The sequence below is a fragment of the Miscanthus floridulus genome, chromosome 5 (assembly GCF_019320115.1).
Source record: "Miscanthus floridulus cultivar M001 chromosome 5, ASM1932011v1, whole genome shotgun sequence".
NCBI classification, from domain to species: domain Eukaryota; kingdom Viridiplantae; phylum Streptophyta; class Magnoliopsida; order Poales; family Poaceae; genus Miscanthus; species Miscanthus floridulus.
Window position 1 is genome coordinate 75,534,607 of NC_089584.1, and position 24,024 is coordinate 75,558,630.

The 24,024-nt window shown below is 47.0% G+C and overlaps 1 pseudogene; it reads right to left on the bottom strand.

Annotated features, from left to right (window-relative positions):
- Positions 1 to 18,508: 18,508 nt before the first annotated feature.
- Positions 18,509 to 21,076, bottom strand: LOC136454786 (uncharacterized; annotated as a pseudogene).
- Between the last annotated feature and the right edge of the window lie 2,948 nt (positions 21,077 to 24,024).

Sequence of the window (24,024 nt, forward strand, 5' to 3'; positions counted from 1 at the left end):
GACCTAAGATGCCCCCAGAGACTAGACCTAGTACGGGCATATCCCTAGAATATGCCCGACGAATTATAGGGTAAAGTTGTAAAATAGCTCCCTTATATGCAGTGACCTATAAAAGGGGAGGCAAACCCAATGTAAAGGAGAAGAATGAGTAAATAAAACCCCAAATGAGTCTTGAGTCCCACCTCTGAGTTTTCCTTTGACCACCACCTTCGCCTGAGTGAAGGTCACCTGAGATCCCAAGGTGGGTACTATTTCCCAATAGTCCTAATCAAATGATCACAGTTTTAAAATAGAACTTGACAAACAAAAAATATTCAGAGTATAATAACTAGTTTTAATACATTTAGTACAAAGTAATACCTCTTTGAAATAAATGTGAGTCTGGCCATCATAAGATTTAAGTAATTGAAGAACAAATACAATACATTAGCACTGTCGACGAAATATGGTCGGCAGTCTACCTAGGGGTATGCCCAAGGTAGTAGATTATCGGCAGACAGATGCGCAAGCCCCAAACAAGACGGTGACGCAAGACAGACATGAGGTTTTATCCAGGTTCGGCCGCCAATAAGGCGTAATACCTACGTCCTGCGTCTGATTTGTATTGCTGTATGTCAATGAAAGATGTTTTTTAGAGGGGTCCCCTGCCCGCCTTATATAGTCCGGGGGGCAGGGTTACAGATCTGGAAACTAATCCTAGTCAGTTACAATTGCCATATGTGGCCAGATAAGGATTCCTATTCTAACCGACCAGGATCCTGCTTGGTCGCCAAATCCATCTTTTCCTTGTGCGGGACTCCGATCAGGTTGACTGAGCCGCACGTCGTCTTTCGGGTGGACTGAACCCATCGATCCGGGCTAGCCCAAGCTTAGCCGTAAGGGTATAGGGGTTAATACCCCCACAGCTAGTCCCCGAGCATCATGTATTATGCTGCGACACGCCATTTTAAACTTCTCCGACAAGCGAGGCTTGAATCCTTGACGCCTCCGACCACCGTCATCACCGGAGAAGTAGGTTGTCCGAAGAATGTATGGTGCTCTTAAGAAAAAAGAAAAAGATTTCTGTCCTGAGAAGTGTGCCCACTTGTATTTCTGAAAAGAAATGTAAGTGGTCTTGAAGCATAGCGTCCTTGAACATCAGAAGCGTAGGGGTCGAAAAACAAACACATTCACCGCAAGGTGAAGTGTGCCCACTTAGTCCCCGAGCCTGGTAGTAGGTGACGTAGGCACGTGGTGCCAGGGTCTAAAAAGAATTCATAGTTTAGTTGAAAACCGAATTGCCGTATAGGCAAACATGATGCACCGGCAGGTGCATCGTACCGACGTAGTCCCCAAGCTTGCTGGAAGGCAAAGTATGAGCCTTGTAGCAAGGTCTAAAGAAATGTCTCTTAACTGTATGTGAGTACAAATCACATGTAACCAAGGAGAACCAGTATTCAAGCAGTGGTCGGGGCAGTCCCCGAGCATATTAATAATCCTTTTAATCATTCAAAGCACAGGGGTCGATTTAAACAAACACATTCACCACAAGGTGAAGTGTGCCCACTTAGTCCCCGAGCCTGGTAGTAGGTGACGTAGGCACGTGGTGCCAGGGTCTAAAAAAGAAACTCCGCTGAATTTAAGAATCCAATTACCGTACATGCCAGACAAGATACACCGGCAGGTGCATCGTACCAACGTAGTCGCCAAGCTTGCTGGAAGGCGAAGTATGAGCCTTGTAGCAAAGTCCAAATAAATGTCTCTCAACTGTATGTGAGTACAAATCACATGTAGCCGAGGAGAGCAAAACTCCAAGAAGTGGTCGGGAGTGTCCCCGAGCACAGCGGTTGTCATAGCAGCTCCTGAATATGGTAATAGTCGGAGCAGTCCCCGGGCACAACCGTGGTCGGAGCAGTCCCCGAGCACAAAAGTGATCCGGACAGTGCCCGAGCACGGTAGTGGTCTGGGCAGTCCCCGAGCACAGTAGTGGTCAGGGCAAATCCACGATCGTGTGCGCTGCTTGTACTATTATTTGGTGTATTTATTTTTTTCTACTCTCTGCCAAGTCCAGTCTGACCAGTCTGACACGTCTGGTCAAAAAAGTAAATAGGTATAGTACGTCATTCTGTCTTCTTATTTTTTATTTTCTGGCAAACAGTCGGTTGACACCTGTATTGAGGTGTGTCAGTGTGGGCCCTCTTACACCATCAACGAAGAGGCGCGTACACTATTAACGAAGGAGCGCGTTTATTGGCGCAGATTTCGAGGTTGTGTGAACAACCGTCTGCGGCGCATGCGCACAACTCCCAATATTATCGAGCGAACGAAACGACGGTGCCCTTTTGCTTTATATAATGTAGGTCTGGTAAGTTACCCTCACCATTCCCCATTGTCATCCGCCGCCGCAACCTTCTTCTTCCTCCTGCCGAACCCTATTCCCAAAAAGCATCACCAATCTCCTCGGTCTCCCGCATCCACCCACTTAGTAAGGACGAACTAATGGCGAAGAGAGACGCCCAGAAGAAAGGCGGAATCATGGCGAAAGAGTAGTGGAAGTCTCGGAGCAACGAGCAGACCATCGAGGACCTCGTCGCCATGGGAGTGCTTCACAACAAGGCACTTGCGGGATGGCGCGCACCGGAAGGAGAAAGCTTCCCCGATCCTCAACCAGGTGAAATTGTCGTCTTTGAAGATTTCTTCAAACGAGGTTTTGGGATTCCAGTGCACCCTTTCCTTCAGGGTCTCTGCTTGTACTACGAGATTGGGATTTGCAATCTGCATCCCAACTCGATTCTTCTTGTCTCTACCTTCATCCATCTCTGCGAGGCGTATGGTGGCTTCCAGCCCCATTTCGACCTTTTTCGCTACCTATTCTGTCTTCGCAAGAAAGGGAGCGGTGGCTCGAAGATCGCCGGAGGCGTTTACCTGAACCTGCGTGACGGCATGAAGGCTCAGTACCTGCACTGCCCCTGGAACACCTCCTTGGACGAGTGGTACAAGAAGTGGTTCTACATCCGTGAAGAGCCGAACACCATCACTCTGTGCGATGTGGGACTGATTCCAGAGAAGAAAAACAGCTGGTCGGAGAGGCCCGAGAACTTGGAGCAAATCGCCGAACTACTCGGGATGATCCCGTGGGGAAGGCTTGATGGCCCGAGCGTGGTCGGTAACTTCATCAGCCGAAGAATCCAACCCTGCCAGAAAAGGATTCATCCTGGCTTCGAGTACCAAGGAGGCGCTGATCCGACGAGGACCAGGAAAGAGCCGCTCGACAAGATGGAAATCAAGGCCAGGATTGGAGAGCTGTTCAACCTGGCCGATCCCAATTATGTTGCACTGAACGCCATCGAACACGCCTTCAAGCTGGCTTGCCCTCCCCCAAAGGTAAATGACGCCCCCTTTTAACTTTTTAGTCATGTTGCATCAATAAAATAACTGTCTTTTCTTTCATTTTGTGTCCCAGTGTAATGGCCGTGACCGGGCAGGAGTGTTTGTGTCGCCTCCCCCCGGTGTAGAATGGCCGCAAGCTACTGGGCCAGCCGCCCATACCAGCGCCAGGACCGACGATGTTCACTGGGCGGTGCTCGAGACGGTGGAGGACGCCTCGACCAGAGCCGCTGGCAAGCGTCCGGCTGCCAGCAAACGGCGTCAAGCCATCTTCCCCCTGTCGGAGGACGAAGCAGAGGATGCGGACATCGTCCGGCTCATTCCCCGAAAGAGGAGAAGGCAGGTGGGGCCGTCGGAGCAGGGTGGCTCCTCTGTGCCAGCAGTGGTCACAGCACCGACCACTGCAACGCAGAGCACAGACGAAGGGAACATGCCGCATCATACTCCGACGCCCGCGCCGGAGGTTGAACAAGTCCCGGTGGGAACTGCCGAACAAGCGGAGCAGGGGCGGTCGAGGAGACGTTCCTTCGCCACATCCTTCCGCAAGTCGAAACTGTAAGTATCTATATTTTTTATGTAAGCTTTGCATTTTGTACTGGATGCTATTATCGTCTGAATTTGTCTCTGAATTCAATAGATCTCAGTCCACCGAAAGCCCCGACCAGCTAGCTGGGTGCGGGACGTCCTTACCAACAACGGCGGGACAAACTGCTCAGCAACCAGCCATGGAGGAGCACATGGCAGGGACCCCGCCTGGGCCTCAGGCGGACGACCAGACGCCAGTCCCCGAGCAGAATACAAGTGCTCCCAGCACGAACCCTGATGAGGCGGATACCACGGCGCCGAGGGAGCCGGATCTAGCCGAGGGGCAGCAGCCAGAAGTTGCCCGGGACATGGTTGCCGACGCGACGGCTCGTGGGAAAGCCCTGGTGGTCGTGGAGTCTGCGAACTCCGGATCAGTGCCGCCTCCCGAGCAGGAGGCTGAAGAGGACGAAGTGGAAGAAGTCCTGGGCCGTCCTCAAGATAGGCGACAACATGTATATGTGTCGCGCTATCGGAACGACGAATGGGTCATGCACGAGGAGATTCCAGAGGTCGAAGAGACCTTAAGAGTCGAACGGGCGGCCAAGCGTCTGGTGACTGAAGTCCAGGTACATTTGCCTTTAGTCCTTGACCCTGTTGTGTAGTCGAACTGTCTGACGTAGCTTGTCTATATGCAGGACTTGATGAAAACTGCAAGATACCGAAAAAGGTGGTTCGACCAGATAGAAGGAATCGCGACGGCCAATAAGGAGCTGACGGCTGAAGTGGAACGCTTACGGCGCCAACTTGACGCCGCCGACCAGGAGAGGACAGACCGAGAAGCACAGAACCAAAACCTGGTCGGCCAGCTCAATATCAAAGAGCGGGAGAGAAAAAGTAAGTTTTCACCATATCATAGCAAGTGCAGGACTTGTGTTATTGTGTTCTTGGCAGTAATAGCTGTAATGCAGGTTTAGAAGCTGAAGTAACCCGCCTCCAGGGGGAGAACAGCCATGCACTTGCAGAATGTGGTCGCCTGAAGGAGGACAACGAGAAACTGGCACGTCGCCAGTCGGAACTCCAAGACCACACTAACAGAATGAAAGACGACCTGAAAAGTAAGCACTCCAGACCACCTTTCTCATTCAATTGCCCACATTGCCTTGTCGTGTCATCATGTTTGATGTCTTGTACTGTTTTCAGTTTTGAAAGTCAATGCCAAGAGGCACCTTGAGGCCGTGATCAAGGAGCGTGACGACTGGAAGGCACAATGCCTTAAGGCCACCGAGGAGCGGGACACATGGAGCAAGCGGTGCCAAGAAATAGCAACTGGCATTGTGCCCGTCCTCGACCTTATCGACCCGGCGCTCACAGAGGAAGAGCTAAGGACGCCTCAGCTCGGACTGGTCGAGAGATGCAAGCAAGCATGGGGATGGTTCCAAGACTTCGTGAAGGAGGCGGGTGAGTACACGGGTGCCCATGTGCTAAGCATGGTGCGTGCTCACTACCCCCTGATCGATCTCAAATGCTTGGAGGCTGGGTACCCGAAGGAGATAGACCCAGACAAGGCCGAAGAGCTTCGGACGGCCCAGCTGGACTTGTCGTCAAGGATAATTGGCGATATTAACCTGTGCGGAGGTGGGACAGCACCTGTGCAGGGTATGCCATCGACAAGCCAGCTGGACATGCCATCAGCTGCAAGCCAACCAACGAAGCCTGCGGTCTCGACCAGCCAGGCACCGGAGGGGCCATCTCCTTCAGCTTGACTAGCTCTAGAGTCCCCAAGACTCGAGTAGGGTATCAGAGGCGGCGAGCAGTAAATGCCATGCGCCCCGACCAGCCAATGTAATAGGCTTAGAGCTGTAGAAGGAGGACATAGTTGTGTTATTGTAAACTTGAGCCTTTTCAGGCAAGCTTGTAATAACGTAACTGTATATCATTATAAGCTTGTTTGTTTTATACAGAACGCACTTTAAGCTTGAAATTTTTTGTTGGTGTAACTAAGTGAGAACGTGTTAACGTTCTATTTAGTTGTACCGTTTTGCTCGACACGTCATCCTGAAAAGTTTGTGCGGCCCTAGTCTGGCATGTGGTCGGAGTATGAGGTACTATGACCTGTGCATACGTGGACGCAGACAAGTCAAACCAGGGGGGACCTGCCGATCACCCGCAACGCAGAGAGCAGATCCCGTGCACGTGTTGGGGGGAACCGGAGACAGGGCCTGCTCCGAAAACCGTAGAAGGAGTGGTGGTCGGCTTGTACTGGCTTAAGTTAGAATAACCATAAAATTCGGAGTGACACATTAGAGTGGTCGGAGAAATCATAGTTGCTTTAGTAAAGTAAATCGAAAATACAAGTAGAGTACATATCTCAGCAGTTAAGCATAGAAACGTCTAAGCTTGTCGATGTGCCATGAGTTCGGTACGTCCGTGCCGTCTAGATGAGCTAACCTGTAAGACGTTGGACGTGTGACTTCCTTGATCATGTAGGGTCCCTCCCATGGGGTTGCGAGTTTGTGGACGCCAGCCTGGTTTGTCTTCCACTTCAGGACTAAGTCCCCGACCACGAAGAAACGCTCTTTAACGTTCTTGTTGTAGTACCTGCGCAAAACAGCAAGATATTTGGCCGTGCGCACGCAGGAATCAAGCCTTTTCTCTTCTGCGCTGTTGACTTCTAGCTCCCGTACTTCGTCGACCTTGCCGTCGTCGAAGTTCTCTACCCGTGCTGATCTGAAAGCTATATCTGGTGGAAGGACTGCCTCAGCGCCGTAGACCATAAAGTATGGTGAGACACCGGTGTTACGACTGGGCTGAGTTCGGAGGCCCCAGACAACGGCTGGTAACTCCTTGAGCCATCTGCTAGGAGCTTTATCATTTTCTCTGTACATCCTCTTCTTCAATGCGTCCAAGATCATGCCATTTGCCCGCTCGACTTGTCCATTAGCTCTAGGATGCGCCACCGAGACGTATTTTACAACTATGCTCCTTTCATCGCAGAAGTCCCAAAAAGCGTTCCCGGTGAACTGAGTACCCAGATCAGTAATGATGCTATTGGGCACGCCGAAACGGTGGATGACCTGGTCGAGGAATGCAACGGCTTTCTCTGAGGATGCCTGTACTAGAGGCATGTATTCTATCCACTTAGAAAACTTATCAATTAGCACGAAGACGCATGTAAATTTCCCAGGAGCTGGTTTGAAAGGCCCGATCATGTCCAGTCCCCAGCATGCAAAGGGCTAGGAAGCTGGAATCGTTTGGATCTCATGTGCTGGTACGTGGATTCTCTTGGAGAAGAACTGACAACCTTCACAGCGGTGGACTAGCTTCTCTGCGTCGGCCACTGCTGACGGCCAATAGAACCCTGCTCGGAAAGCCTTACCGACCAGTGTTCTTGAGGCCGCGTGGTTGCCGTAGGAGCCAGAGTGGATTTGATCTAGGAGGTGCTTGCCTTCCTCCTGGGTTATACATTTCATCAAGATTTCCTCCTTAGCGTTTTTGCGCCATAACTTGCCATCGACGATCAAATACTGCTTACTACGACGCATCAGGCGCTCATTTTCTGTTCGATCGATATAACCGCTACCATCTGTCAAGTACTTGATGAAAGGCGTTCTCCAGTCCGGCTCTTGAGTGGTCGGAAGCGGCTCGGTTGTGCTCGGCACCGGAACCGTAGCCACTAATTGCTGGTCTGAAACTTTGTCGGTCATTGAATCTTCGTCTTCAATGGAAGGCGTGAGCAGGTCTTAGACGAATACGCCATGTGGGATTTTGGCTCAGGATGATCCTAATTTTGACAGCGCATCCGCTGCCTGATTCTTGTCACGGACCACGTGTATGTACTCGATGCCATAGAACCTGCCTTCTAGCTTTCTTATAGATTTGCAATATGCGTCCATCTTTTCGCTGGTCGTGTCCCAGTCCTTGTTGAGTTGGTTGATGACCAGAGCCGAATCTCCGTAGACATAGAGACGTTTAACTCCAAGCTCAACCGCAATGCGTAGACCATGCAGGCATGCTTCGTACTCGGCGGCATTATTAGATGTCGGGAAATAAATTCTGAGGACGTACCGGAGCTTTTCCTTGGATGGTGATACAAAAAGAACTCCTGCTCCTGCACCGTCAATGTTGAGAGAACCGTCAAAGTACATCGTCCAACGTTCGTCGGATCCCGGAGAGGCGGGAGTGCTTAAATCTGTCCACTCGACGATGAAATCGACGAGTGCCTGAGACTTGATTGTAGTACGGCTTGCAAATTCCAAGGAAAGGGGGCATAGCTCCATTGCCCATTTGACGATGCGTCCGTTTGCGTCCTTATTGCGAATAATGTCCCCCAAAGGATACTCGGTCATGACCACCACACGATATCCGTCGAAGTAATGTCTCAACTTTCGGGATGTTATCAGTATGGCGTAGAGTAGTTTCTGAATCTGTGGGTACCTGGTCTTGGATTCGTTGAGTACCTCACTAATGAAATAAATTGGCCGCTGTACCTTGTAGGCGTGGCCCGGCTCGTCACGCTCGACCACCAGTGTAGTGGAAACCACCCGATCGGTTGCCGCAATGTAAAGTAGGAGAGTTTCGTCTTCTCTGGGAGTAGTAAGTACCGGAGGTGACGTGAGGTATTGTTTCAGCTGCATGAAGGCAGCGTCTGCTTCCTCCGACCACTCGAACTTCTCGGACGCTTTGAGCAGTTTGAAGAACGGTAGTCCTTTTTCTCCTAATCTTGATATGAAACGGCTTAGAGCAGCCATGCAGCCGGTGAGCTTCTGGACATCCTTCACCTTTTTTGGAGGCTTCATGTCTAGAACAGCCTTGACTTTCTCCGGGTTAGGGCGTATGCCGTCGTAACTGACGACGTTGCCGAGCAATATGCCAGAAGGGACACCAAAGATGCACTTCTTTGGGTTTAATTTCCATTGGAACGTATTAAGGGCTGCGAAGGTGCGTTCCAGATTGTCAACAAGGGTATGTGCTTCCTTGGTTTTGACAACTACATCATCGACGTAAGCCTCGACGAGGCCGTCTTTTATCTCGTCGTTGAGGCAGGCCTGTATAGCGCGTTGGTAGGTAGCACCGGTGTTTTTGAGCCCGAACGACATAGTCGTGTAGCAGTAGGCGCCGAAAGGCGTGATGAAAGATGTCTTGATCTGGTCGTCCTTTTTGAGAGCGATCTGGTGATAACCAGAGTAGCAATCAAGAAAGGAAAGCAGCTCGCAACCGGCGGTTGAATCTACGACCTCGTCTATGCGAGGTAAGCCAAAGGGGTCCTTAGGGCAGTGTTTGTTGAGATCAGTGTAATCAACGCACATTCTCCATTCATTATTCTTTTTGCGTACAAGAACCGGGTTGGCTAACCATTCCGGATGATACACTTCTTTGATAAATCCGGCTGCCAAAAGCCGTGTAACTTCTACCCTAATCGCCTCCTTCTTGTCGCGAGCGAACCGTCGTAGCTTCTGCTTGATTGGTTTGGCTTTGCTGTTGACATTTAAGGAGTGCTCAATCAAGTCCCGAGGTACACCGGGCATGTCGTAAGGTCTCCATGCAAACACATCCACGTTGCCCCTCAAGAACCTGACGAGCGCGTTTTCCTATTTGGGATCCAGGTCGGCCCCGATGAGGGCCGTTTTGCTGGGATCGCCCTCGACCAGCTGGATCGTCTTGTGCTCCTTGGATCTGATGTTCTTGCGCGGAACCTCGAGCTCTGGGATCTCCAGGTGGTCGGTCGGGGTTTTCTTAGCGTCGAGAATGGTCTCGGCCATGCGAATAGAGAGGTCGTGGGCCTCTGCTATTTTGAAGCTGTTGTCCTCGCAGGTGTAAGCTGCGTATACGTTGCCCCTGAGGGTTAAAACTCCTTTCTCAGTAGGCATCTTGAGCACCAGATACCTGTAATGAGGTATGGCCATGAACTTGGTGAGCGATGGGCGACCAAGAATAGCATGGTAGGTGCCGTCGAAATCAGCGACCACGAAGTTGACGTAGTCGGTGCGGAAGTGGTCCGGAGTCCCAAACTGCACCGGTAGCGTGATCTGCCTGAGAGGTGTGGAGCTCTGTCCGGGGAGAACGCCCCAGAACTGTGCCTCGTACGGCTTCAGGTCCGCCTGGGCTATTTTCAGAGCAGGCAGGCTGTTCTTGAACAGTATATCAATGGAGCTGCCGCCGTCGATCAGTACCCTATCGAATTGAACCTTGTTGATGCAGGGATCAAGGACCAGGGGAAAACGCCCTGGCTCGGGTATGGCGGCCCATTGGTCTTTCCTGCTGAAGTAGATTTCACGGTGAGACCACGGAGGAAGCCGCGGATCGGTGAGAAGGTTGTCGGTGTTTGCCACGTTCAAGCAAGCGCGGGCGAGCAGCTTGCGTTCTCGTTTGGTCTCAATGGACACCTTGCCGCCGATGATGGTGTGCACGCGATCAGTCAGCTTGACGTATTTATGACGAGGATCTGCATCGTCGTCGTCGTTGTCCTCATTGCGCTGTTCCCCCGCGTCGTTAGGCTTGTCGGACGTATCCGGAGCCTATTGACGCGTGTAGATAGTTTTGAGGACGCGGCAATTCTCCATGGTGTGGTTTGACTTAGGATGGAGCTGGCAGGGTCCCTTCAATGCTTTGGCGTAGTCGTCCTCGTAGTTTCGACGTCCGCTGCCCTTTTTCACAGTATTGACCTCGCCGTCGTCTTCCCGAGCGCGCTTGCTCCTGTAATCGTCACGGCGGTTACGCCGCTGATTACGTTGATCACGGTGGTCGCGGGGATCGTTGCGCTGGTTGCGGCGGTCAAAGTTATCGCTCCGACCACGATTGCCACGGTAATCGTCGCGGTGTGGGGGGTGGTCGGGTCGTGTAACTCTTGCTGCTTCTTCAACGATTATCTTTTTAGCATCGTCAGCGTCCGCATATTTCTTAGCGGTGGCCAAAAGCGCTGTGACCGATTCGGGTCTCTTCCGGAGGAGCTTGTCTCTTAGGGCGTCGTGGAAGCGGAGGCCGGTGACGAAAGCCTCGATTGCTTCATTGTCGGATATTGATGGGACCTTGATGCGCATCTCCGAGAAACGCCGAACGTACTCGCGTAGTGGTTCATCCTTTCGATCTCGGATCCGTTGCAGATCGTACTTGTTGCCGGGTTGTTCACAAGTAGCGATGAAGTTGTCGATGAAAGCCTGCCTGAGCTCCTGCCAAGAGTCAAAATAGTTCGCTGGCAAGCTAACCAGCCATTGGTGACCTGCATGACCAACAGCGACTGGGAAGTAGTTAGACATGACGTGCTCGTCAGCCATGGCTGAGCGGCACGTAGTTTCGTAGAGCATGACCCATAATTCTGGGTTTTCCTTGCCGTCGTACTTCTGAAGCTTCTCGAGCTTGAAATTCTTGGGCCATATGACTTGGCGCAGGTGTGGAGTGAACTGCTTCAGACCCGGCGGACCGTGGGCGGTGTCATACTCCATACGGCGATAGCTTTCGTGGGATGCACGATCGTCGGCTCTCTGGTTGATGCGGGCACGCAGATCACGTCCACCGAGGTGATGGCGGAGATCGTTATTGCCATCGCGGCGATCTCGATTGCCATCTGGATTAGCCTTGCGACCGTGGTTATCACGGCGGTTGTCGCGGTTATCTCGGCGGTTGTCTCCCCGAACGTCGTGGCGGTTATCCTCCCGGCGGCGGTTGTCGTCCCGACCATCATCGCGACCGCCGTTTCCGCCTTGACGGTTGTCTGACGGGTCGTTATTGCACGAGCCACGTTGGTTGAGTGGCTGTGAGCGACTTGAGTATTGACGGCTGTAGCTTGATTCGACAGAAACTGATGGAGCCCGGGCTTGGTTCATTTCTGCGGTCTGAGCCATAGCAGCCGTCAGATAAGCTTGTATGTCATCACGGATTACTTGAGTCTCGGGAGTGTTGGGCAGCCGCTGCATTGTCACCATGGCGACGGCTACGTTGGCACTTGGGGTCTTGAAGACTTGTTTATCCCCCACCCTGTCGAAAGCATTGTTGAGGTCACGCGGTTGGACCCTTATGCGTCGTGCCTCCTGGTCTGCTTCAGCTTCGGTTTGCCAGCGATTAAACCGGTCAATATTGCGTGCTTCGCGTGCAGTCTTCTCTTGTTCTGTTTCGCCAACTGCTGGCGGCTCGTCGTTGCTGACAACATGGATCAAATCCCCCCGTCTTGGCGGGAAAGACGGAAATTGGGGGAAACCCGGGGCGTGGTCTGGTAGATCCAGATCGTATTTGACGCCTTCATCTTCGTGACGCTGAAGCTCGGTGTGGACAGATGCGTTAGACGCGATGCCGGATGAGGAGCTGGAGTCACCCTCTCGGACGGTGTGGACGGATCCTTCCTGATAATCTTCAATCCGGACCATGTTGACGATGTTGCATGACTTCGGCCGAGATTGGTGCACAGGAAGTAGATCCGAGCGGCGTCGCAGGTTGTACGCGTAGCTGGAGGCAGCGTTTTGCAGGCCGTAGGGCTGGACCTGGTGATTCTCCGTCGGGGCTTCGTACTCGCAGAGTCGGAGACCCGTCGCAAAGGCTGGCTGGCGACGAGCGGAGCGCCCCTCAGGAGTAGATACGACCACAAGATCTGTTCCGAGTCGTGCAGGACGACTGGTCTGAGCTGGTCGGATAGATCTGTTGTGGGGAGATGTTACCTGCTCATTAGGTTGGCTTTGAATTGTACTTACCAGAGCTAGGGTTTCAGCGAGTTTGATGCCGACCTGATCGATGGAGTCGATCAAGTCGGTGTCGTCGATCTGTTTTCCTCTGTAGCGGGGAAGCGGACGACGGGTGGTCGGCGTGGCTGTAAGCGTGGTCGGAGCCAGATGTACCGTGGTCGGAGCCAGATCCATCGTGGTCGGAGCCACGTTCGTCGTGGTCGGAGCCGTGTTCACCGTGGTCGGAATCGTATTCACCGTGGTCGGAGCCGTAGCCGATGCAGGTGAAGTAGTCGTCGGCGCGGGTTGAATCCATGCCTCCTCCGCGGTCATGGTGATGGAGACGTCGGGGCCGGTGGTCCAGGTGATCTGGCCGACGGTGAACGTGAGGCCGTTGGGCGTAGCCATGGAGCCGGAGACGATGACCATCTTGTTTGCTTGACGAGCAGTACGCACACCCCCTACCTGGCGCGCCACTGTCGACGAAATATGGTCGGCAGTCTACCTAGGGGTATGCCCAAGGTAGTAGATTATCGGCAGACAGATGCGCAAGCCCCAAACAAGACGGTGACGCAAGACAGACACGAGGTTTTATCCAGGTTCGGCCGCCAATAAGGCGTAATACCTACGTCCTGCGTCTGATTTGTATTGCTGTATGTCAATGAAAGATGTTTTTTAGAGGGGTCCCCTGCCCGCCTTATATAGTCCGGGGGGCAGGGTTACAGATCTGGAAACTAATCCTAGTCAGTTACAATTGCCATATGTGGCCAGATAAGGATTCCTATTCTAACCGACCAGGATCCTGCTTGGTCGCCAAATCCATCTTTTCTTTGTGCGGGACTCCGATCAGGTTGACTGAGCCGCACGTCGTCTTTCGGGTGGACTGAACCCATCGATCCGGGCCAGCCCAAGCTTAGCCGTAAGGGTATAGGGGTTAATACCCCCACAAGCATCAACTATTTTTTTTTAAAATACAATACATTCAGCTAGAACATAAATGAAGCCATGTATAACCATATAAACACAAATAAACTTAAGGTTATGCCAAAAGAATTACAACATTTAATTAAGGTTAAACATGGAGAAACACAACAAAGGTCAAATATCTTGTTTAAATGGATTACAAGAGACCATGAGTGAACAATTCTAAATATTTTCTGATGTGATAGCCAACAACAAGAATTTCAAAGACGAGTAATAATCATATATTCATTAAACAAGGTTTGCAACAACCTGCACTAAACTTGTGACATATTAACCTTGTGGCATATGGAGCTGACATATAGACAATCACATCCCAGGTTTCACACAATATAATCATATTATATGATATACAGTTCTCCAAGCTAAATCTCTAAATGGTAAATGGTCATTGCTAAAATACAACAAGTGCAACATATGGCAGCGACCTACCATAGTGATCTGCAAAATGTTTTACTAAAAGTAGGAGGGATCACTGTGTACACCCCAAACATACCCCAAACGATGCTCAAATCATGCCATTAAACACAAACTAGTATCCAAGTGTATAAAGCACAATTAAGCAAGTAGCTTGAACACAACTTCAACATTACAAATATAAGAAATACTCATGACTTTTCCCACTACAATGCTAGCATAATATACAAATAAGAAATAACTCATGACTGCCAACCATAACTTTTAGAAATTGCAACTGATACAAGTGGTATTGTAACTTGACGCAACTGCAGCTGGTACTCCTGAATGCTAACCAACAGCAGCTTCCCAAACATTTAGTAATATTAAATTATATATAGACAACAAAAAGTTGGAAAAGCAAGATAAACAACAGATCATCTAGTAGTTTATCTTATAGACACCAATAGGAACAACAGCCTAAACAACAGCATCCTACCAAACATGCACCCAACCAACTAAACATACAACAAAAGGTAGACTACAGTCACTTAGCCAGAAGCATGAGACAACAATGGTTTGTTGCCGGCAATTAAGCAAATAGCCTAAACACAGCTTCAACAATAAAAAAACTACCTCATTGCTACAATCAGTCCCAGCAATAAAACGAATGAACTTAACATTAGGATGCAACTCCTCTCCACGGAAAACACGAAAAGCAGAATCCCTATCAATTTCCACATTTTCATGAAGAAGTGTATGTGAAGGACCCTTTCTGCTCTGCACAATAGAAGCAAAAATGTCAGCAATTCATTGACCAATTCATGAAATAGTTAAAAGATGGCCAATCTACCTGTTTCAATTTCTTAGAGGTCTTATGCTGTGAAGAAGGCCCAGCAAAATTTGCTGCACATGAAGGTGACTCATTTGAAGCATCAAAACAGGAACCTCTCTTACTTCTTTGATTGAAACGAGTCTTCCCAAAAATAGTACATTCAAATTTTTTAATCTACAGGATCAACAGTACATAATTAAACTAAAACTCCAGAAATGTCTCACAAAAAAAGGTAACTTGAAAGTGAACATTTGCATTATTACATTACTTGCATGTTTCTAAATTTTGGGTAAAGTACCATATACTTATCAATAGAATCATCAGTCCAAGCATCAAGATGAGGTATTGTCTGCGGAACAATCTTCATCTCTGAACCCAAATAATCAAAGTAGGCAGTCTGCATGCAAATAATAACAAAGTTTTGTCCATGTGTCACAAGAGAAGGACTGTGCTCTATTGAAGGTATACAAATAGGCAAATAATGCAATTACAAGATCTGAAGTTTCAGGACAGCAGCAGTACAGTCAAAAGAATAAATCATACCTAGAGTTCTAGATCACAGAAAACTATGTTATTTAACATTTTGGAAAGCTTATGAAGTTCTCCATATGTTTCTAGTTATAACACAGGCCTGGTTTCTAAGTTAACAGGGACGAAAAGCACAAAGAAGCATTACTGCACAACATGGACAAAACCTGATAGAAAACTTCAGAAATTCATCTCTCGAGTTGTAGAGAACCAAAAATATAGTTCTTTAGCAATTTGGAGAGCTTAAGAAAAACGTTACAACTTCCTAGTTATCAACAGGTGCTAGTTTTGAAGTTAACATGGCCGAAAAAGACAAAAGTCCAGAACTGCACAGCACACCGTCAAAACCTGGCAGCGAATTTCTAAAAATCATATGTCCCAAACATGATGGGATAAAATAATGAAATTTTAGGACAAGAAAGGTATATAATTTCTCTACAATTTTTGTATTACCAACTTTCACAAAAAAGGTCATTTACATACACCAAATGATTTCTTCACTAGAATTATTGTACAAGCAGAAAAAATATCAGCACATATGTCAAATGCTTTTCACATATTGTACTTGGTTCTATACCAAAAGCACATACATTTAGTCACACAGCCCCAAAACACTCCTAGTCATACAAGTGAATTGTGGTCTGAAACAAGCACAAGGGATTTAATCGGTTCATGCTTTTACATACCTAGAGAGATGTATCTACCCACAGCTATACATGATTATTCTAGGCAACACAAGAGGACTATATATTTACTAAAAGACTTATGTTTACAGGAAGCTCTCGGTGGCTTTTACAAACTAACCAACACGGTCTACCATCTATATAAATTAGAACTAGCAAGCAGGACATTAACTCATTACTTCTAAGCCATTTGCAAGGGATATATATAAATAGTAGCACAAAAGGCACACATAGATTACCTCCGATCAAACATGCATACTATGAAAGTAGAACTTAGTTGGGTTCATACAATCCTATTATCAAAAGCATGGCAATACGTAAACTAACGAAACATTCCCAGTCATTAGTTAGGGGGGAGGGGAGGGGGGAGTGCGATGGCCGGGGGCCCATAATGCCAGAGGGCCCATGAGTATATGTATGTATAGTATTTGTATTTGGCCCACTTAGCACAACAAGGTCTAGGTATTCTTCGATCAGTCCAGACGTCCAGGTTCACTCCATGACCCTTTGTTACCGCACGTCGCCTGCGGCGCTTCGTATTCGGAACTTCACGTGATCTGCTGTGGTCGTTGTCGTCGACTCTCGACATCTCGTATTTCTCCATCAGCAGCTGCTGCTGTGGCGCTGCGGAAAGTCGAAAAGGAACAACCAAACAGAATGGAGGAGACGGTATGCGTTTCTTGATTTCAGTTTCAGGCATCAAGAGAGCAGCGGTTTTGCATCCATAGTTGATCCAATCATCCAGTGAGGGAGCGGTTGAGGGCACAGGAACAGGGGAATGCCGAGTGGTTAGGCCTGTAGGCAGCAGCAGGTAATTTGTTTTAAATTTCCATCATTCCGTGTTACGGTGATAGGGTGTTCTAATTTTATGAAGTAAATATATGCCACAAGTGAACTAGTATTAGTAGAATAGTAGTACTATATACTTTAATTGTTATAATGAAAAGTTACATTGCTGGCCCTTTTACCGTCTTACTTGCCCAAGGGCCCTTAAAATTGTTGAGATGGCCCCGTAAATGAGCAGCATACTAAACACGATTAACACTTAACAATTTATATCAAGAACATTCTAGATACAGCAAGGGCATATGACAACTTGATATCCACCATCTAAATGATTTAACATAAAGCAGTAGTTACACCTCATCAGGGAGGAGAGACGGTGGTGCATGTTCCACGCTTGAGACTTACATGTTGTACCCCAAGCTAAAGGCACACCATTGCAATATTACAAACAAGCAGGTTCTGGCTCCACATGTAGTGAGATGTGGGGCCAAAATAAGAGATCATGAAGCCAAAAAGAAAAGTCTTTACTAGATCACAGAAAAACTATGTTCTTTAACATTTTGGAAAGCTTGTGAAGTTCTCCATATATTTCTAGTTATAACACAGATCTGGTTTTTAAGTTAACAGGGCTGAAAAGCAAAAAAAAAAAAAAGAAGCATTGTAGCGCAGACATGGACAGGACAATTTACTAGCAAACAGTGCACAATTTAACTAGAAAATAAAAAGTACGGGTGATCAATAAAAAGAAATACTTACAAATAGGACAAAAATGCAACCAGACAAAGTTGATTTGTCACAAGTAGTCCCTTTACCCACAGAATTTTGGAATTTACAAAGCCCAGAATTCAAACAACTGATCACTGCATCACGCCAGTCATAAGTCTTGATCTTTTTCATTGAACAGATTCCCTCATAGTAATGACAGCTGGCTCTGGTCGAACTGGTCGGGCATAGAAATATAGAGAGGACTACTAACATGAAGATCCTAACAAATCTGTCCCCAACAAGCTCAGGAGTAATCATGCTAATAAGATCTTGAATCTTTGGAGCTAACGGTCCTGGAGTTGCATCAGTAGCAATAACAGACTTGACCTCTTGAGAAGCTCTTGATTTTATCTTAGCTCCACCATGAGGAATTCTAAGAATCCAATTGACTGTCCAAGCATCAATCTTGAATGCACCAGTCCTAGAATTTTGATACACTGTGTCTTCTCATCATAGCACCTTGCCAATGAGACAATGAGCTTCTTATAAGGCATATAACTGCATTTCAGCTTAAGTATGGAACCAAGCCCACATTGATCAATCAAATTTTTCTGAGGTTCGGTAAGAGCCAATGTTTTAAATAGCGGGCTAAGCCCCTTAGCGGCTGCCTCTCCCAAAGGCTAAGAAAGGCTATAGCAGGCTAAGCCATTTAGCGGCTGGGCAAAAAATATGTCAAAATCAAGTAATTTTACACATAATAAACATAGAAGATGAAGACATTACAAATGGCAATTATCAAGTAACTAGGGACAGATAGTTCAAAGTCTTACTAACACATCAGATCACAGCTTCATAGTTCATACATGATACATCACATAGACACATACACACATGAGTTCAAAGTTCAAACAAGGTTGACAGACATTACACTACATACCAACTAAACAGTGACAGATAGACAAACAAACATAAGGCATGGAGGCATAGGCCATAGTCTGATACATATCAGTACATCACACATGCATTTCAGCATCTGAATAGTTTGTTGTACTCATCTAATCATCTTCAGTATCAGTAGATTCCATAGCATCTTGATTTTCCTCTGATTCAGAAGTAGAGGCTTCGTCAGAGATGCCATGGTCCTGAATTTCTTCCTAGGGCGCACAGGCCTTTTTCCTTTTGGCTTTTGCTTGTGATGTTGATGCTCCCTGTGATGCTCCTTCTTGTGCTTTTGCTGCTGTTTCTGCACATCCCTGATCTTCTTGACTTTGATTTGCATTTGGTTCTAATCCAGTAATGAATTCATTGTTGTCATCCTCTAGCACATCATTTATTTCCTTCTCTATGAGATCTCTACTCTGTTCTCTTTCTTATGCCTTAGTTTGGAGTTAAATTTGACAAATACAAGGTCTCTCATCCTCTCATGAAGTAATCTGTTGCGCTTTTTTGTGTGCACCTAGTTTTGTTTAGGTGAATAAAATTCAAGGAATGAATAACGATGCAAAAATATATTCATGTAGGTGAGTTGTGGAAGTACAATTATTTTTATTACCTGTTCAAATACTGACCAACTCCTCTCACAACCAGAGGAGCTACATGTCAAACTTAGAATCTTTATCGCCAATAGCCTCAAATTAGGTGTAGTTGAGCCATGATTCAGCCACCATGTTGCTGCATGAACAAGCAAAGAGTTAAACTCTTGTAATAGCAAAAAAGGATTATATCGGATAATTCATCAATCACATTAGTTTCATAATTTTCACCTGGGTTGAAGTTCTTATTTCTCCTCTGCCTTGTGGCAATGTCATGTCCAAATGACCCTTGCTGTTCCTTATATTTGTTTAGGTCTTCAATGGTATTATCTTGAATTTCTTCATCATCAATCAGCGTTGTAACACATTTAATTACAGTAGCTCTAAATGATCCATCCTGCTCAATCTCTGACTTGTTTGGGTAGTAATAATAAGGGTTCAAATAGTACCCAACCAAGTGTAGTGGACTCTTCAACTTCCTATCCCACCTTTTATCAATTATTTACCAAATAGGTTTGTAGCTTGTCTCATTACTTGTCTTGCACTTGCAATTGTGTTCCTGAACTGGTTCAAGCCTCCCAATGTCCTCCAACATGAGATCCAGGCAGTGAGCTGCACATCCATTCCAAAATATTTTGGGTCTCTTTGCTGCTAGAAGACTTGCTGCTGCTACATTAACACTAGCATTGTCAGTGACCACTTGGACAACATTTTCCTCTCCTATGTCTTCAATGCATCTATCCACAAGGTCAAAGACGTATTTACTATTTTTCTTGACATCAGAGCAGTCCACAGAATCCAAAAAAAGGACCCCATGAGCACTATGCACGACTAAATTCATTATTCCCCTGCCCTTCTTATCTGTCCATGCATCTGTCATAAGTGTACAACTTGAGGTTTTCCATGATTCTTCATGGCTCTTGAATCCATCCAACACCTTCTGTTTCCTTTTCTGCAAAAATGGTCCACTCATCTCATAGGGACTAGGCCCTCTCAAACCTCTACCAAAGGCTCCAATGGCCTCAACCATATTGGCAAAGCTAGGAAGAAGGACTGTATTGTTTGCAATGCTAGCTTCATAAAAGAACTGACATATATACTCACAAGCTCTATCCCTCCTCTCTTCTCTTTTCTGAGTTGTTAACTTTGTTTGAACCTTTTGGCTAACGTTAGCTCCTTTCTGGTTCTTCTGAACAACCTCTTCTATAGAAGCCAGCTTGTAGAACTTCTCGATAGAGCCACTACCCGATGAACCAACAACACTACAACTAGGTCCTTTTGTTGACTTTAGCACAACAACCTCGTTCCCATGGTCAGAGTCTTCACTGCACATTTCACCATCTGAGCGATCCAGATCAATTTCATCTGTGGCCCTTTGCTTTTCCTTCTGCTTTTGTTCCTTTTCACTAGTTTTCTTGTCAACCAAAGCTAGCATCTCTTCCTTCATATCGGTCAGAACCTTGTCACACTTACTGACATTGTGGCCACCAAGACGAGCAAGATGGTACTTCACTCTTGTAATTCCAGCGTTTATCGTCTTCTTACAGTAGTTGCACACTATTGAATGCTTCTTCTTTGGGTCTGGGCAATAACAATGACTCCATGCAGGGTTGATAACAACTTTGGTTGAAGCTGATTGTTCTACTGATTCAGATGTAGTACCACCTAAGCAACAAAAATTAATATGAGATAAAAATGTCAGCTTACTGCACCAACCTGGAAAAGATATGATACTCTACTTGCTTCATGGGATAATTGTCAATTTATTTACAGTAAAGAGTAAACCATTCAACAGCAGCAGTAGCAAATTAGTAAAGCGTTTAAGCGGGAAAGGAAGGAACTTGCCTGTCTGCTCTGGTTGGGACATGGTCGCCAGCTCGCCGCTCCCCAATCGAAGTTGCTCGTCGCCCCGTAGCCGCACTTCGAAGACAGCCGCTTGCAGATCGAACTCACAGCTGCTTGTCGGCCAATAGCAGCAGCTGCTACCACGCCGCCGTGGCCGCGTGAACTACTCTCATCGAGAGCTGAGAAGAAGCCCGCCACTGGTCGAAGGAACAGCCGCAGCCACCGCCGGTCAAAGCAACTCCTCATGTCGAGACCGCCGCCTCCAGTCGAAGCAACCGCAGCCGCTGCCACTGCCGCCGCCGTCTGAAGAAACATGAGACGAATGGGTGGATGTGGTTTGTGGCTAGGGTTACCAGTCTCCAATGCGTGTATTGACTCGATTTGGGCTGCCATGTGATTTGGGCCGCAAGGTGCTGAAAGCCCATGCTCAGTCCGGCCTAATAGCGGCGCTAAGGTGCCTCCATTTCAGCGCTATTTCACCGGCTATTAGCCGCTATTAGCGGCAAATTCCATTTGGCGTCAAAAGTGGCGTAGCTTAGCTGTGGAGCTCCCCAAAGGCTAAATAGCGCTATAGCAGGGGCTAAATCCTGCTATTTAGAACATTGGTAAGAGCACATATCAGTTTTGTCAACTTTATCATTGAAAATTGAGTTTGGAATGTCTGAAAAAATAAAAGAAAGACTAGTTAGTATGTTCATCTTAGCTTACTAATTAATATTATCACCAAAGGAAAAAAACTAAAAAAAATAGAACAAATAGGACAGCACTGATGTGTAGTCACAGACAGCACAGTGCGATGTCTAAGCATGCCTGTACCATTCGTACTATGAATCAAGTGTTTATCAACACAAACAGGACAATGATTATCTAATTGACACACGTACACTCATGTGACGCTAAAAGAAACATTGTGGCTCCAAAAACAAATCACTGCAGCTGAACTTTGTGGCTCCAAAAACAAATCAAAGCACCAGAGTTTTAAAATAAATGGTTGGTTCAACCACACAAATCAGAGAAATAAGAAAAAAATTCTAAGTTCATCTTGGCTTACTAATTTAAAAATTTCCAAACAAAACTAATCTACAACGAATTATGTGCAGAACAAAAATAAACCACACAAGTTATGTGTGCAAAGTAGAACATACAAGTTGAACATACTAACTTAATAACTTGAAGAACACAACTAAACAATACAAATTATGTGTCCAAATTGAACATACAAGTTATGAGCAGAAACATAAACATCCAAGTTGAACGTACTAACTTGCAAATAAAAGCTTACTCAACAAGTTCAACATAATAACTTGCACAACACAACTAAACCATACAAGTTATGTGTGAAAGTTGAATACAAGTTATAAAAGTCAACTTGAACATACTAACTTGTAAACAAAACTTGACCAAACAACTTCATACATACAAGTTATGTCTGCAAATAAGTACAAGGTGCTACTTAATCCATTTGGCAAAAACAAACAAGAAATAACTATGAATAGACCAAAATAGCATTGACTAAGGATTCAGTTCTTGTGCTCTCACCGCTATCACTCCCATCCTCATCATTGTTATTATCATCACCAGTACCAGAAGAACGAGATTCCTAAATAAAAGAACTCAATTAGCACACTAACTATGTAACACCCTAGGTGTTTGGCTTCCACAAAAGTGCATTTCATTTCATAAACATATGCATCATCTATCTCATCATGCCATTGTCACTGAAATATACATATGCAACATTCGTAATTCTGTTTGTTTCATACTTGATTTGCTTGTGAATGGTAGTAGTGCAACATGTGAATGCAACATGAGTTTCTCATACCTTGAAACATGGCAACATGGTAGGAATGTGGCAAGTTAAAATTGCAACAAAGGCTTGAAACATGTGAAACATGGAATTGCAACATTAGAGTGAAATTGATTGTTTTGTTGCTTCATCACATGTGATCATTAGAAGTTGGTATAGCATTTGTGTAAAGTGGTTGATTGTGGTCTAATACACCTTAACTACACTTAGGGTAATTGATGGGACATTGTTCATGTGGACCAAAATGACTAAATTGCCCTCTAGTGGAGGTTTGACTTAGAATGACCTTTAAAGTGCCACTATTTGACTGATTTAAAAGACCAACCTAGATACCTTGCATGGCTGTGCACCCTTTACCAAAGTTGTAGCCAATTTATCAAGGAACAAAAGTCTCAATATGATCATCTCATGAAAATGGCTAGAACATGTTCAAACAAGGCCCACAAGTCATATTTCCATGCTGAATTCACACTTAGAAAATTTGCTAAGTCATAAATCCAGTTTCAGTTGGATCAAGCCAACTTTGGCTTGATGTAACTTCTGATCCATGGAGAATTAGACAATGATCCTTGAATAGAAGTTAGAGATGGATGGTAGGCCTACAATTTTCGTGTACACGATTTTTGTAATGGATCAACGGTTTAGCCATATTAACACGTTGAAGTCGCGCTGTCAGGCGGTTCAAGTCATCTGAATGCAAGCTACAATACCTAACAGCCATCTGACAATGAGTGCCGCATGGGTGACACTCGTCGCTGGTCTCCTGCTCGCGCTGCCACGTGCCGCGGACGCCCTGGCACGGCCAGCCACGACTTGAGCAACACCCCGCGCGCCTGCCAACCAGCTTGTCAGTTCTAATTTCATTCCTCGGCTTCCTCCGCTCACCCGTAGCTCCGCAGCAACAGCTGCCGTGACTCCGACGAGCTCGTGGTCGCGTGCCACCGCAAAAAACACGTTGGCCAGCTCATTCGTAGCTTCGTCGTGCTCTTCTCCACCTCCTCCACCTCTCATCCGTGTCGTTTGGGGCTTGGTAAGGGCATATTCGCCATTTCCTCCACCGCCGCCATGGCGGGACCTTGCCGGAGTTGGTGCTCCACGCAGCCAACTACCACTGTGGCCTTCCCATCCCCTCCTTGCTTGGTTAGCTTGGTAGTGAACTCCGGAAGCTCGTACCGAGCTTAGCCGCACCCTATGGGGTCGGGCCTCACCGGAGCCGGCCAAACCATGGCCGTGCGCCACCATGACCGTCGCCACCCCCTCTAGCTACTGTAATCACTGCAATAGATGGCACCTCTAGGTGTGCATGGGTGAGGCGAACCTATTGGCGCCGATGGCCTCGTCGGAGCTGTCACCGGCGACGAGCTACGCCGTCGTCCTTTCTTCCTCC